Source organism: Saccopteryx leptura, chromosome 1 (assembly GCF_036850995.1).
Source record: "Saccopteryx leptura isolate mSacLep1 chromosome 1, mSacLep1_pri_phased_curated, whole genome shotgun sequence".
NCBI lineage: Eukaryota > Metazoa > Chordata > Mammalia > Chiroptera > Emballonuridae > Saccopteryx > Saccopteryx leptura.
Window position 1 is genome coordinate 368,773,557 of NC_089503.1, and position 13,236 is coordinate 368,786,792.

A 13,236-nucleotide genomic window follows, 5' to 3' on the forward strand; every position below is an offset into this window, starting at 1 on the left:
ATGTTCTTCTAGAAGAAGTGAAGGCTGAAGTGGGTCCTGGCAAGTCTTGGGAAAGCAGATATGACTGTACCTGGTGACTCAGAATTTCCACCCCTGGGTACATAACCCAAAGAAATTCCCAGCAGATCTGTAGCAGAGCATGTACAAGAATATTTATGGCAGGATATTTATTGATACAGAGAGGAGCTGGCTGTGACCTGATGCCCATCACTGGCAGAGGGACTGAAATGTGGAGCGTGGCTACCACAAGTCAGAAACAATGATCAGGCTGAGCTTGTAATAATGTGGATGGCCCTTGTAACAGAGTTCTGAGTGAATGGAGTAATAATAAAGGGAATGAGTGTGATAACACAGGATCATTAGGTGAAGTTGAAAATACACGTGCACAAATGTTCATTCTGCAAGAAAACATATGAGCCAAAAGATGCACATTAAGCTCATTTTAATGCTTGCCTGGGATGGGGTGGGGGAAGCTGTGAAGAGGAAGTAAGAATAAAATGAAAGAGGGAGAGAGAGATAGAGGCTTTCTTTGAGTTAATCAATGATAATTTTTCTTTCCGGAGTCTATAAATTTATTGAGTAAAACAAAATCAATGGCAGACATATTAAATTCAGTTAGGTTCACATTTGGCTAGTGTCCATTTGCCGCAGAGATAAATTGAGGTGAATAGAAGACACAGCGATGCTGGCAAGGGGACCTTGCACAGAACAACCTCGCACTTATTATTATGATCATCAGAGCAGCGTGAGTCAGTTAGCAAAGGCGGGCGACACACGTTTAACGAGCAGGGCTAAACCCAAAGTAAGCAAGAGCTTCTGAGAAGCCTGAGCATTGAGAACAAGTTGCCACGGCGGTTGGCTGGAGGACAGTGTTGGGTGCAGATCTGCGGGTGCGCTTGGGGAACACAGTGACCACGTCGTAGCCTTTGGGGGGGATGACATGTTCCTGGGTGGGCTTTTCACAGTAGACTTGACCTTCCACAAAGAAGTGTCCCTTCGGCTTCAGGTTTGTGCCATCGTCGGTGCACACATAGCCCTCAGGGTGGAGGTGATGGTGGCGCAGCTCCACAAGCACACCGACAGCGCCAGTGCCACATCTGTCCCATGTGGGCAACTTCTGGGCATTTCCAATCCATGCAGCCACTTTGGTGACCAGAATCTGAACACTTCCGAACTCCAAGGGCTTGCTGGGAACCTTTCCTCTTCAGATCCCAGGGTTTCCTCCAGAAACAGGAATGTAGTGGACTGTTCAGGGGGCTCGTTTAACTTCTGTTTCTCCTGAAGCGTCCTGTAAACTTCAGACTCTGTTGATGACAAGTCCACCTGGAGACTGAGCGTGCCCTCAGGCTCTTCCATTCTCCGCGGGCCACTGGCTGTTGTCTTTGACTCCAAGGTGCAGCTGAAGTTGGAGATGTTTTCAGAGAAGCAGAGGCTGGAGGGGTGGTTGCCCTGTTTTGGGATGGCCCTGGGGTGGAGCTGGAGGGCAGAGCTGGAGGCCGTGAAGGGCGCGGCCCTGCCTTGTGGGCATTTCCTCTCGCGGCTCAGCGGCTAAATCCATCTTGGACGGGAGACATTTCCCTTTCTCTGTCACTAGAAGAGACTAGACTTTACATTCAGGTCTGGCTGCCATGAGAGCCATGCTGTCTAAACAACCCTTGATTTTGTTCTGAGCCCCCAAGTGATTGTATTGCCGGTGTTTTGCCCACGGCTGGCTGCAATTACATCTCCAATACACGAGTCAGCTATAGCAGCCTTGCTTTGGGAGTGGCCTCTCTGGGGTCCAGGGTCTTCATAGTTTTCTGTGCACTCATTCTTCTGGGCCCCAGGGCCCCAGCGCAGTGCGTGCCACAGAACACTGTTTGATGCATGCAATATAGTGACTAATAAAACATATATTTGATCATTCAGATGACTAAAATAAATTTCTCAAAAATACAAGGTGTTTGTCCATAATTCTTGGCTAACCAAAGTAATATTTAGTAAATGGTAAATTCTATGATCTAAAGAAGAAAAAATAATATTCGGGAAGAATCATTAATATACTCTTGAAAATAAAGATTTCCTTATGGTCTTCTTTTTATGAATAAACCATCAGCAACCCATCTTCTGCCTCCCTGTATCACTCAACGTCCAACTACAGCAGCAGGAGCTGGGACAAGGGGCAAATTTAACCTTCCTTAAAACGCAGGTATGGAAGTAGGCCACCCCAAACCGAGTACTTAAAAAGAAACAAGAAAATGTGGTGCATTGATCAATTAATGGATTAGCTTTCAGAAAATTGATTGTTGGAGAGCTGACAGAGCCATTAGGAAAGTGTAGGGTCTAATTTTTCTTTGACTGAATTTCCGTAACACATTGGAACAATGTCATTTTCTTGGCTCTAGTTTTTAATCTATAAAATGGGGGAAATCAGTAAATGGAAAAATTTACAAGCCAATGAATATTCAGAAGCCCAAACACTAAAGAATTAAACTGGGTAGTTTTCAATGTAGCATGTTCCTTTGTGCAAGGACAGTGATATTCCTTCAGTAGTTACTGGACATCTATCATGCTCTAGGCTCTGTGTTGGGAATGGGCACAGATTCAGCATTTGAAATAAAATCTACTATTCAGGACCAAAACTTCCAGAGAATGGATATCCTATAAGCAACCAAGCTGTAGCGTAACCGAGGTAATACAACATAAAATAAAAGGAGATATAAATATGCCCATAATCAGTAATGCAGTTTTGGTAGTCAAAAATCACTGGGACCGTTAAGACTAAGAATGCATGACGATTTGCTTTATTTCTTTTCTGCTTTTGTTGAATGAAATCCCCTCCAAAGAAAAAGTTTTAAAAGGTGTTAAAGTAAAAGTTTTGCCTGTAAATCTGCATCCTATTCCAAATACAAAACAGTCTTCTTCTGAGGTTCTTTCCATGGACAAAAAATCTCTGTCATATTTTAAAGATATGATAAATACACACCCTATTGGGTAGAAGCAGCTGTGACCTAAAACTTGGTAGGGAGAAAATGTTGACTGTTTAATGATTCGTTTCCAAAGAGCCATGAAGCAGATACGGATAGCCAACCATCACTGAGGTCAAAACAGCTTTGCCCAAACGGCTAAGTGTGGGGTGTGCATACACGTGTTTCTGTGTTCTGTGCATGCGGTTCCATAAGTGCCCTTTTATTTTTTCATTTTTTATTTTAATTTTTAGAGAGAGGGAGGAAGGGAGAGAGGTGAGAAGCATCAACTTGTAATTGCGTTATTTCAGTTGTTCATTGATCGCTTTCTCATATGTGCCTTGAAGGGGGGAAGGGTCCGGCCAAGCTTGTGACCTCTTGCTGGAACCAGGGACCTTGAGCTCAAGCCAGTGATAATGGGGTCATGTTGATGATCCAGTGCTCAAGCCAGCGACCTCAGGATTGTGAACCTTGGACCTCAGCGTCTCAGGTCAACACTATCCACTACGCCACCACCAGTCAGGGAGTGCACTTTTTACTTATAACAATACATTTTCCTTTTTTTAGTCTTTGACAAAATTATTTTACAATAACATGTTTTTCTTTGAAGAGAGCATGAATTCCTGATATGTAAGTTGAAAACTCCATAAGTACATGGGACCCACTTATTTGACCTCCTATGAAAAAAGAACAGAAAAAATATATTTTTTAGGGGAGGGTGAGAAGAAGAAAATGCGGCTATTATTGGTCTCTTCAGAGAAAATCTCAAGCGGAAATGGGCTTACATAACAGTTGGGGGATTTATGTGGACATAAAGGAGAGTTTGCAGCAGTAGGGTTCTGTCCAGGCTGTGTATAAAGCTTGTTCCCCGGGACAGAAGATGGATTGAGCAGGGTTCACACTGGCCAATGAGTAGAGCGGCCTCTGCTGTGGCCCCACCCACCCTCCACCTGCAGGGATTCAGGGGCTCTCCACAAGACCGGAGGGGACCTGACAGGACAGGACGGAAGGGTGGGGGAGGTGCTGTTGCAGTCAGTGTGAAGACTCAGACTGGCTTTCAAGCAGCCGTCAGGCTGTTACCCTAAGTCATGGTCATGTTTAGAGCAAGGATGACCTGACCTGACTCACAGTAGGTCCCCAAACTCCATTTCCAGTTGTGGCCTCTGTTCTCTCCTAAACGTTTTTATTGTTCTAAATGTGGATACCACTGGGGAGTGGAGATTGGGGATGGGGCAGAGGACTACTAATTTTCTTTAAAAGCTTTTTAAAAATTAAGCTTTGTACCTGTGTAGTTTTGAGAAAAATAGCTTAAAAATCTCTGCTGCTTACTTTGAGTGATACAAGTACCGTAGTAGTCTCCTTTTATCTGAGGCAGACACATCGCAAGCCCCTGGTGGAGGCCTGAAGCCATGGACAGCACTGAACTCCGCCTACCCTAGGTGGTTTTTTCCTATACGTATCTACTTTTCCATCTAAGGGAAGCACTTTATGGCTTGCTGTCCTTTGGCATATCTAAATTGCTAGCATCACTACTCTTGCACTTTTGGGGCGTTATTAAGTAAAATAAGAATCACTTAACCACAAGCACTGTGATACCAACACAATCGACCTGGTAACTGAGACTAACAGGAAGGTGGTGTATTCATCATGGATACGCTGGACAGAGGGACGGCTCACATCCTGAGGTGGATGGACTGGGATGGAGAGAGGTTTCATGTTACTCAGTGCAATTTAAAACTTATGAATTGTTTATTTCTGGGATTTTCTATTTAATACTTTTGGTCTGTGGTTGATGGTGTTTCACAAATTGTGGAAAGCAAAACAGCAAATGATTGGGGGACTACTCTAATGTATGCTCATGGGGCAAAATTTTAGAAATTTCTGAGAACTTTTCCCAAGATTTACTATTGACCTTTGTTCTAGATTCTTCCATATTTTTCTCAACATATACATAGATATATTTTTTTAAACAAAACTGAAACATATAATAATATTTTGCTTTTGTCACTTATATCTTTAGAACAAACTCTAACTCAAAAAAGTATGTATTTGATAGCATAAATATGACTCAGAGAAACAGGCTATAAAACTGGGCATTGGGAATAAGTGGATTCCAATACTTAAATGCCTCCAGGACTCTGTATTTCTTCTCTTTTTGGTTTCTTTTTACGTAACTGGTTCATTCTTCTCTATTACCGAACACTTTCCAGAAACTCTAGGGCTAGTGGTGGAGCTTCACAACTTCCATTTTAGCTCTCCAAGGAAACTTATCCCTGATTTTATAGACCACAGGTCCACATTTCCACAAAAGAGCTCGCTAGGATCGCTTACGCTTAGATCCTCTAGTAGTGTGTGGTCAGTAGAGGTACTTGTGAAAACTGGCAAAGGGAGTGGAGGAAAACTTTTTTTTTTTTTTTTTGTATTTTTTCTGAAGCTGGAAAGGGGAGACAGTCAGACAGACTCCCGCATGCGCCCGACCGGGATCCACCCGGCACGCCCACCAGGGGCGACGCTCTGCCCACCAGGGGGCGATGCTCTGCCCCTCCGGGGCGTCGCTCTGCCGTGACCAGAGCCACTCTAGCGCCTGGGGCAGAGGCCAAGGAGCCATCCCCAGCGCCCGGGCCATCTTTGCTCCAATGGAGCCTCGGCTGCAGGAGGGGAAGAGAGAGACAGAGAGGAAGGAGGGGGGAGGGTGGAGAAGCAAATGGGCGCCTCTCCTATGTGCCCTGGCCGGGAATCGAACCCGGGTCCCCCGCACGCCAGGCCGACGCTCTACCGCTGAGCCAACCGGCCAGGGCCGGGAGTGGAGGAAAACTTTTTTTTTTTTTTTTTTTTTTTTTTTTTCTTTTCATTTTTCTGAAGCTGGAAACAGGGAGAGACAGTCAGACAGACTCCCGCATGCGCCCGACCGGGATCTACCCGGCACGCCCACCAGGGGCGACGCTCTGCCCACCAGGGGGCGATGCTCTGCCCATCCTGGGCGTCGCCATGTTGCGACCAGAGCCACTCTAGCGCCTGAGGCAGAGGCCACAGAGCCATCCCCAGCGCCCGGGCCATCTTTGCTCCAATGGAGCCTTGGCTGCGGGAGGGGAAGAGAGAGACAGAGAGGAAAGCGCGGCGGAGGGGTGGAGAAGCAAATGGGCGCTTCTCCTGTGTGCCCTGGCCGGGAATCGAACCCGGGTCCTCCGCACGCTAGGCCGAGAGGAAAACTTTTAAGTGGAGAAAGAATTTAAAGAGGAATGGCCAAGGCAGAGGGCCTGAGTGGTTAATAGAGGAAGAGAGAATTTGTTGCAGAGGAAATAATAGCATCCTCAATGAATGGGTGTTGATAAGTTACAGTCTAGAGAGTATGTACCAATATTCACTCCCTGTAGCAGTGTGTGAGGTGCCTGTGTCCCAACAGTCTCGTCAGCACTGGAAATTATCATCAAAAAGAAAACCTTTGGTTAATTTCTCTAATGGGCTTTTCTTGTTTGTTCTGAATTCCTGCGTCTAGAAAAGTTTATTGATGAACATTGAATCAGTTTAGACGTAGAACTAAGAAAAGAATACGGGCATAATTGTTTTAGGACAAAATATAAATGTTAAACCTTGACAGGAAAAATGTCACATATTGAAAGGTTGCCAAGGGAATAAATCTCAAATGTTCTCATCACAAGAAAAATAAAGTTGAAACTATGTATGGTGGGGTATGTCAACTGGACTTACTGTGGTGGTCATTTTGCAGGGTATACAAATTTCTGAATCATGTTGTGTAGCTGAAAGTAATACAATGTTATCTGTCAATTACACCTCCTTTCCAAGAAAGGACACGGGAAATAAGGGCCAAGGAAAAAATTAAGAGTCTAATTTCTGCAAGACTCTTTCCCATTAACTCCTTCCAGGAAGAATGCCCTCAGCGCTCATTCTCCCTCTTACGGGACAATGTTCCCCAGATAGGGGGGTGGAATCCATTTTGAAGATGACACAGCATTGTTGTTTGTGACCACTCTGATGTCATGCGCTGCTCTTCCTGGCACAGGAATGATGATGATACAGGAACACACCCGAGGGGACACAGCAGCAATAGCAAAACCACATGCCCCGCTGGGTGGCCTAACCTAGATTTCTGCCCTGAAAAGGGGCGGTGGCAGGATGAGCAAGAGCAGCCCTTGGGCAGAGTGCCCGACTCTCTGGTTGAACTTGATCCCTTACGAAAATGTTGAGCTTGGTCTTACGGGACTTTCGGACAGAGATATCAAGATCATTCAAACTTACCAGAACACACGCATTTTCTGAAGGGTTCTTTCTGCCTTTCTTTTTAGTGACGAGCGGGAACAGGGATACATTGGATCCTCTTCTGGGCAATGAAAATCAAACAGAAACTTGAGCGTGCAGGACCAGTACGGTATCTCAAGTTTGGATACAGGCTGTGGCTAGAACTGCTTACGTCCTGTGGCCCTCAGCAAGACAGAGAGTTCAAGGGCAAGGGCGGGGGAATTTGGATGATAAGGTTTACCCAGGTTTTGTGACCCGCCACAGATACAAAGTTGCTTCCACAGTACCCAGTTGAGTGGCTAGGTGCCTTCCAAGTCAAGCTGTGTGTAGGCTTTTTCCTAACATAGAGGAAGATACTGTTTGATTGTAGACTTATATGGTCTGACCCATTTCATCAGGTACTTTAGCTCTAAAATCCCAAATGTGAAAGTGACCTTTCCTTTAGCTTCCTACTATGTGCTCCTGCTGCTGTTAATCTAACCTTTACCTACATGAGCCCTGCTCTCCCAGATGGAAAACATTCCTCCTTGTGAAGTACGTCTAGTCTTTGACCACCACAATTATTTTCACATCATCTAATCCAGGGGTCCCCAAACTACGGCCCCCTGAGGCCATTTATTCGGCCCCCCACCGCGCTTCCGGAAAAGGCACCTCTCTCATTGGTGGTCAGTGAGAGGAGCACATTGACCATCTCATTAGCCAAAAGCAGGCCCATAGTTCCCATTGAAATACTGGTCAGTTTGTTGATTTAAATTTACTTGTTCTTTATTTTAAATATTGTATTTGTTCTTGTTTTGTTTTTTTACTTTAAAATAAGATATGTACAGTGTGCATAGGGATTTGTTCATAGTTTTTTTTTTATAGTCCGGCCCTCCAATGGTCTGAGGGACAGTGAACTGGCCTCCTGTGTAAAAAGTTTGGGTACCCCTGATCTAACCCTTCTGTTCTCCCAGGTGTCTGCTTGAAGGCTCTGTTTCTGTGCTGTGTGAGGCATCCACATCCCGCCTCTACCCCCAGGGCGTATATCTAGCTCTCTGGGAAGTTTCATCACACTGTCCAACCAGGGAGGCAGGGAGAGGCAGGCCAGCCCCCTGCCCCTCTCACTGCGGGCTGGCACCAGTGCACTGTATGGAAAGAGATAAGCCCAAATACTTGAACCCGTAGTTTGTGTTCAGACAAACAAACAAAAAATAAATAAATAAAGGTGAGCATTTATTAAATACAGTTTTATTGAACCCCAATTTAGTTTTCAAAATATTTCAAGTACATTGTCAAAGACAAAACCTCTTAAAAGCTTGTTATGTACCCAGCCCCCATTTTAGCACTTTACAATGCATTTTTATTTCATCCTCAGGAAAACCCTATGAGGTAGATACTATGATTAATATCCTCATTCTACATATATGGAAATTCAGATTCAAAAAGGGCAAGCAACTTTCCCAAATGGCAGAGCTAGTGGGCTCCTGGTGGCCGGGGTTTGATCCTAGACAGGCAGGCTCCATCCAGGGCCTATGTCTGAACTCCACGCTTTGGGGTTATACGTTCTGTGGCCTCCACGGACTCGAGAGGACATGTGGTCACAGACCAGCATTTCAACAGTGCTCACAAATGAAGGCTTTCTGGGCAGGATATTTCCTTAAGCTGATACTGGCAGTCTCATGTATGAAGCATGGTTTTTTAAATAACATTTATTATATACTAGCAACACATACAAGGATGAATGCATGCTAGTAGAATTAGTCGTTGGAGTACAGAAATACCCTATCGTGAGGTTTGGTTATTTATTTATTTTATATTTTTTAAAGATCTGGTCTTCTATTTTTCTGGTGCCCGTGGATATAACCTTGGTCTTAAGGTATTCGCAAGTCCAGTAGCAATACAGTAACGATAGCTACCATTTCTTGAGAGCTTATATTTAGCTCTTCACATACGTTATCTTTTTAGATCTTCAAATCAACTTTATGTGTTGTTCTTATTGTACAGATAAGGAAATCAAAGTCTGTACAATGTGAACTGAGGATGTATCAGAACTAGCAAATGAGGACAGGATCCAAACCCAGGTCTCCCTGCCTCCAAGGCACGTGTGGGCAAGCACCCCACTCTCTGTGTGTGGACTTGTCGCCTCAGGCATCAGGAGACCACAGTGACATCAGAGTCCAGCATGTGAACACAGGTGCTCTTGGAAGGCAAACAGCACCTGTTAGTGAGCACTAGCTACATTTTGAGCACACTCCTAGGTATACTGTCAAAGATAAAAAAAAAATTTTGAAAGAGAAATTGGAACGTTAGGTGAAAATTCTCCCTTCATAATAGGTAACCGTTACTGAGAGCTTTTTAACTCCTTTCCCATGTATTCTCATTTCATTCCACACAAAAGCATAAGCGCTAGGTGCAAGGATTACTGTCATCATTCTACATATCAGGAAACTGAGTCCCATGTACAGTTCACAAAAACGAGGGGATCAGGGAACGTGCAGATACTCCAATACTTTCAGCCTTTTGTACAGCGCATTTTCATCAATGAAATAAAAGTTGGTTTTGCATCTCATTTGCATAATTGAACAACTATCTTTGACTTGCCATTTGCTTTTCTGATGTTCTTGTTTAATAAAAAAAAGATCAGGCCCTGGCCGGTTGGCTCAGCGGTAGAGCATCGGCCTGGCGTGCGGGGGACCCGGGTTCAATTCCCGGCCAGGGCACATAGGAGAAGCGCCCATTTACTTCTCCACCCCCCCCTCCTTCCTCTCTGTCTCTCTCTTCCCCTCCCGCAGCCGGGGCTCCATTGGAGCAAAGATGGCCGGGGCCCTGGGGATGGCTCCTTGGCCTCTGCACCAGGCGCTAGAGTGGCTCTGGTTGCAGCAGAGCGACGCCCCGGAGGGGCAGAGCATCGCCCCCTGGTGGGCAGAGCGTCGCCCCTGGTGGGCGTGCCGGGTGGATCCCGGTCGAGCGCATGCGGGAGTCTGTCTGACTGTCTCTCCCCGTTTCCAGCTTCAGAAAAAAAAAAAAAAGATCAAATGCTTTTTTTTTATCGCCTCATATTCATTTTGAAATACCCTCTACTTTTTGTGAGCAGTGTCTATTGCTTAGTGAATAGGTATCTTGGGCTGACAGGGTCAGTAAAGCCGTGATGGTACACAATGTGCCAGGCCTATTGGTGTGCTATGTAAGAAGTGTTATGTCTAGGAACTAGCCATGCTCTGACTTGCAATTCCCTCGAATTGTGCCATATTCGTACATCCAGTCTCTTTACTTAGACTCAAGCCCCTTGTGAGCAGGAGTCCTGTCTTTGAGATCTCGTGTTCTTACCCTGGCTGGCCCCGAGCTGGCAAAAATCCCATCCTAAAAATCTTAATCGACTCTGTGTGTCAAGAGTGCGTGAGCGTGTCTGGTTGTGAGTGTGAAGCCACAGAGCTCCGTGTGTTGAGAGTGAACATCTTGTACACTTTTGAACCCAAGGCTCCTCTTTTCTTCCTCCCTGAGAGTGTGAGAGTAAATGATAAAATCAGAGTGATGATCTTAAAGGTTAGTATGCAGTTTCAGCCACACGCGGCTCTCTTCTGTTCCTCAAGGGCTAGGCATTGCCAACCCTGCTGTAGCTGGTTGAAGGGGACCAAACCTCTCAGGAAGACGGACTTGGTTCCGTTTGACCAGCCAGAGCAGGAGGCAGCTCCGTGGGGAGGTGGCTGCAGGCGGCCTCCAGTGTGAGGACTCCTCGGTCCATTCCAAGCACCGCTGGGCCGAGCCTGCAACACAAGAGGACCAGCGTTAGCAGGAATCAAACCCCAGCAGCTTGTCTTGCCCAGAACATCGTTTCACAGGATTTGTGAAAAACACACAGAATTTCTATTTTGAATTGCATGACTTTGTTTCATTTTCTTTCTTTGATCCTTATTCTTTTTCCAAATAGGAACATGGTGAAGAACTACAGGATATAGAGTGGTAGGATACGGAGAATGAAAGTCCCTCTTCAATTCTCTCTCCTTCCCTCTTCCAAAAGAAATTGATTGTTTTGGTTTATATTCTTTGAATATTGTACATTTTAATTTTTAAAATAAATTAAAAGTCATAATTTTTTATTCAGGTGTGATGCATGTATAGAAGAATATATGTATAATGTACATTGTGACACATAATGATAAAACCAATATCCACAGACAACTATCTACTTAGAAAAAGAACTTTAGTAATACCGTGAGGCTTTCTCAGAGGTAACTATAATTCTGAGTTCCTCTTAGAAATATAATTTAAATGGTCTTTTAAAATAGTTTTACCATTTATACATATATTCCTAACTAATATATTGCTCATTTTAAAAAATATAACGGTATCATACGCATTCTTCTGTGACTTGGCATTTTTACTTCAGATGATATCTGTAAACTTTGTTTACAGTGATTGACAGCTGTAGTTTATTAATTTTTATTGTTTGATAGTTTTTTTTTTTTTTTATTATGTGACTATACTACATTTTATTGAGTCATTTTCCAGGCGATAGGCATTGAGATTGTGAGATTGTTTGGCTTGACAAATTAGTAAAGTGGGAAAGTTTTCTGATTCTTATAGATTTTAAAGGAGAAAGCTGGATTCCAGGGTGTAAGAACTTGTAGGTTGACCTTGCAGAGGAAAAACGACAGCTCCCAGTCCACCACATCTGAAGGTGGGGCCAGAAATGTATGTCGTAGCCTGTTCTTCGGGTGATTCTGGTGCAGCCAGTGTTTGAGAACCACCAGACTAGAGAGAGACCCACTGATTTCTTCCTATTGTGTGATCAAGATGGCAGGGGCTGATTAGGAAGAAGACTCTTCCTCGAAAGGTGGCCTGGCTGTCTTTATGACATATTTGAGCAGGCAGGGAAAGAGGTAGGAAGAAAAGGTCATTTGAATGATGCCAAACTTGGGGTAGGCTTTGCCCATCTTTTATTTCTTCTCCCAGACGAAGAGAAGTGTAATCGAGTGGGAAGTGTGGGGCCTTGGTGTCACACTTACCTGGGTTCGAATCCCACAGATGCTTCCTGGCTCGCTTACTTTTAGGAGGCTGCACAACATCTTTAAACCTCCGTTCCAACACCCGTCCAGTGGGGGAGCATACCTGCCTTGCCTGCTTCTCGTAAGGCTTAGTGAAAACAAAGGAAAGGCAGCCAGCACTGAGTCCCTGGTGGGCACAGTGGACGCGTCCAGGGCTTATGGAGTCCTAGGGACAATTCTGATTGCTTTCCGGGCCAAGAGGGGGCACTCTCAACTCCGGCCTGCCCTCCCATGTTGTCCTTCCCCCGCTGCACGTATTTACATTTCACCTCTGAAGTGTTGGAACCAGGGCTGAGGCAAAGCAGAACTGGTTTCCCAGCCAAGCTGACTTCTGCCAGCTGGACCCCCACTTTGGAGCTCTGTCTGGAATAAATAACATATTCCAGAAATCAAAGAACTCCACAAGGCTCCATAGAAATAACAACGAGGTAAAAACACACTGCGATGGTCCAGGTGGGAAAGCAGGGGCCCCCCGCCAACTATGGCTTGATTCTAGAATGGTCTGTGCAAGGTGATGTTGAAGCTTCGTTCCTGGGCTGCCTCCTGCCGGTCAGCAGTCAGGCGCCTTCCCTGCCCCCTCCTCTGACCAATGACAGGGGTCTGAGGACTGCTGCGGCTGGCCCAGCGCTTCCTCTGGCTCACCTCGCCCCGCCTAACATCCTTCCTCAGCTCCTTCTGGGGAATGAGGGAGGAGGCAGATGTGGGGAGCAGGTCACCCAGGCAGTCTGTTACCGGGACGGGACGGAAAACGTATGTGGGTCCAGCTCTCAGCCAGGACGTCATGCCTCTTGCAGTGTAATTTCTTCAATTCAGGGCATTCCTCTTCATCATCTCTCTCTTCTTCATTACTCACATCCTGCCCCGCCCACACAACACGCCGTCTGTCTCTGAGCAGACAGGGTGACACCAACCTCCAGGGTAACAAAGGGAAACCAACCTTCAGAGCAGATGCGATTTAGAAAAGGAAAGGTGCTGTGATCAGAAAGAAGCATGACTTCAAGGCAGCTGCC

General features: G+C 45.4%; 1 pseudogene; it reads right to left on the reverse strand.

Annotated features, from left to right (window-relative positions):
- Positions 1–778: 778 nt before the first annotated feature.
- On the reverse strand, positions 779–13,009 carry LOC136388467 (PDZ and LIM domain protein 1-like; annotated as a pseudogene).
- Positions 13,010–13,236: the final 227 nt, after the last annotated feature.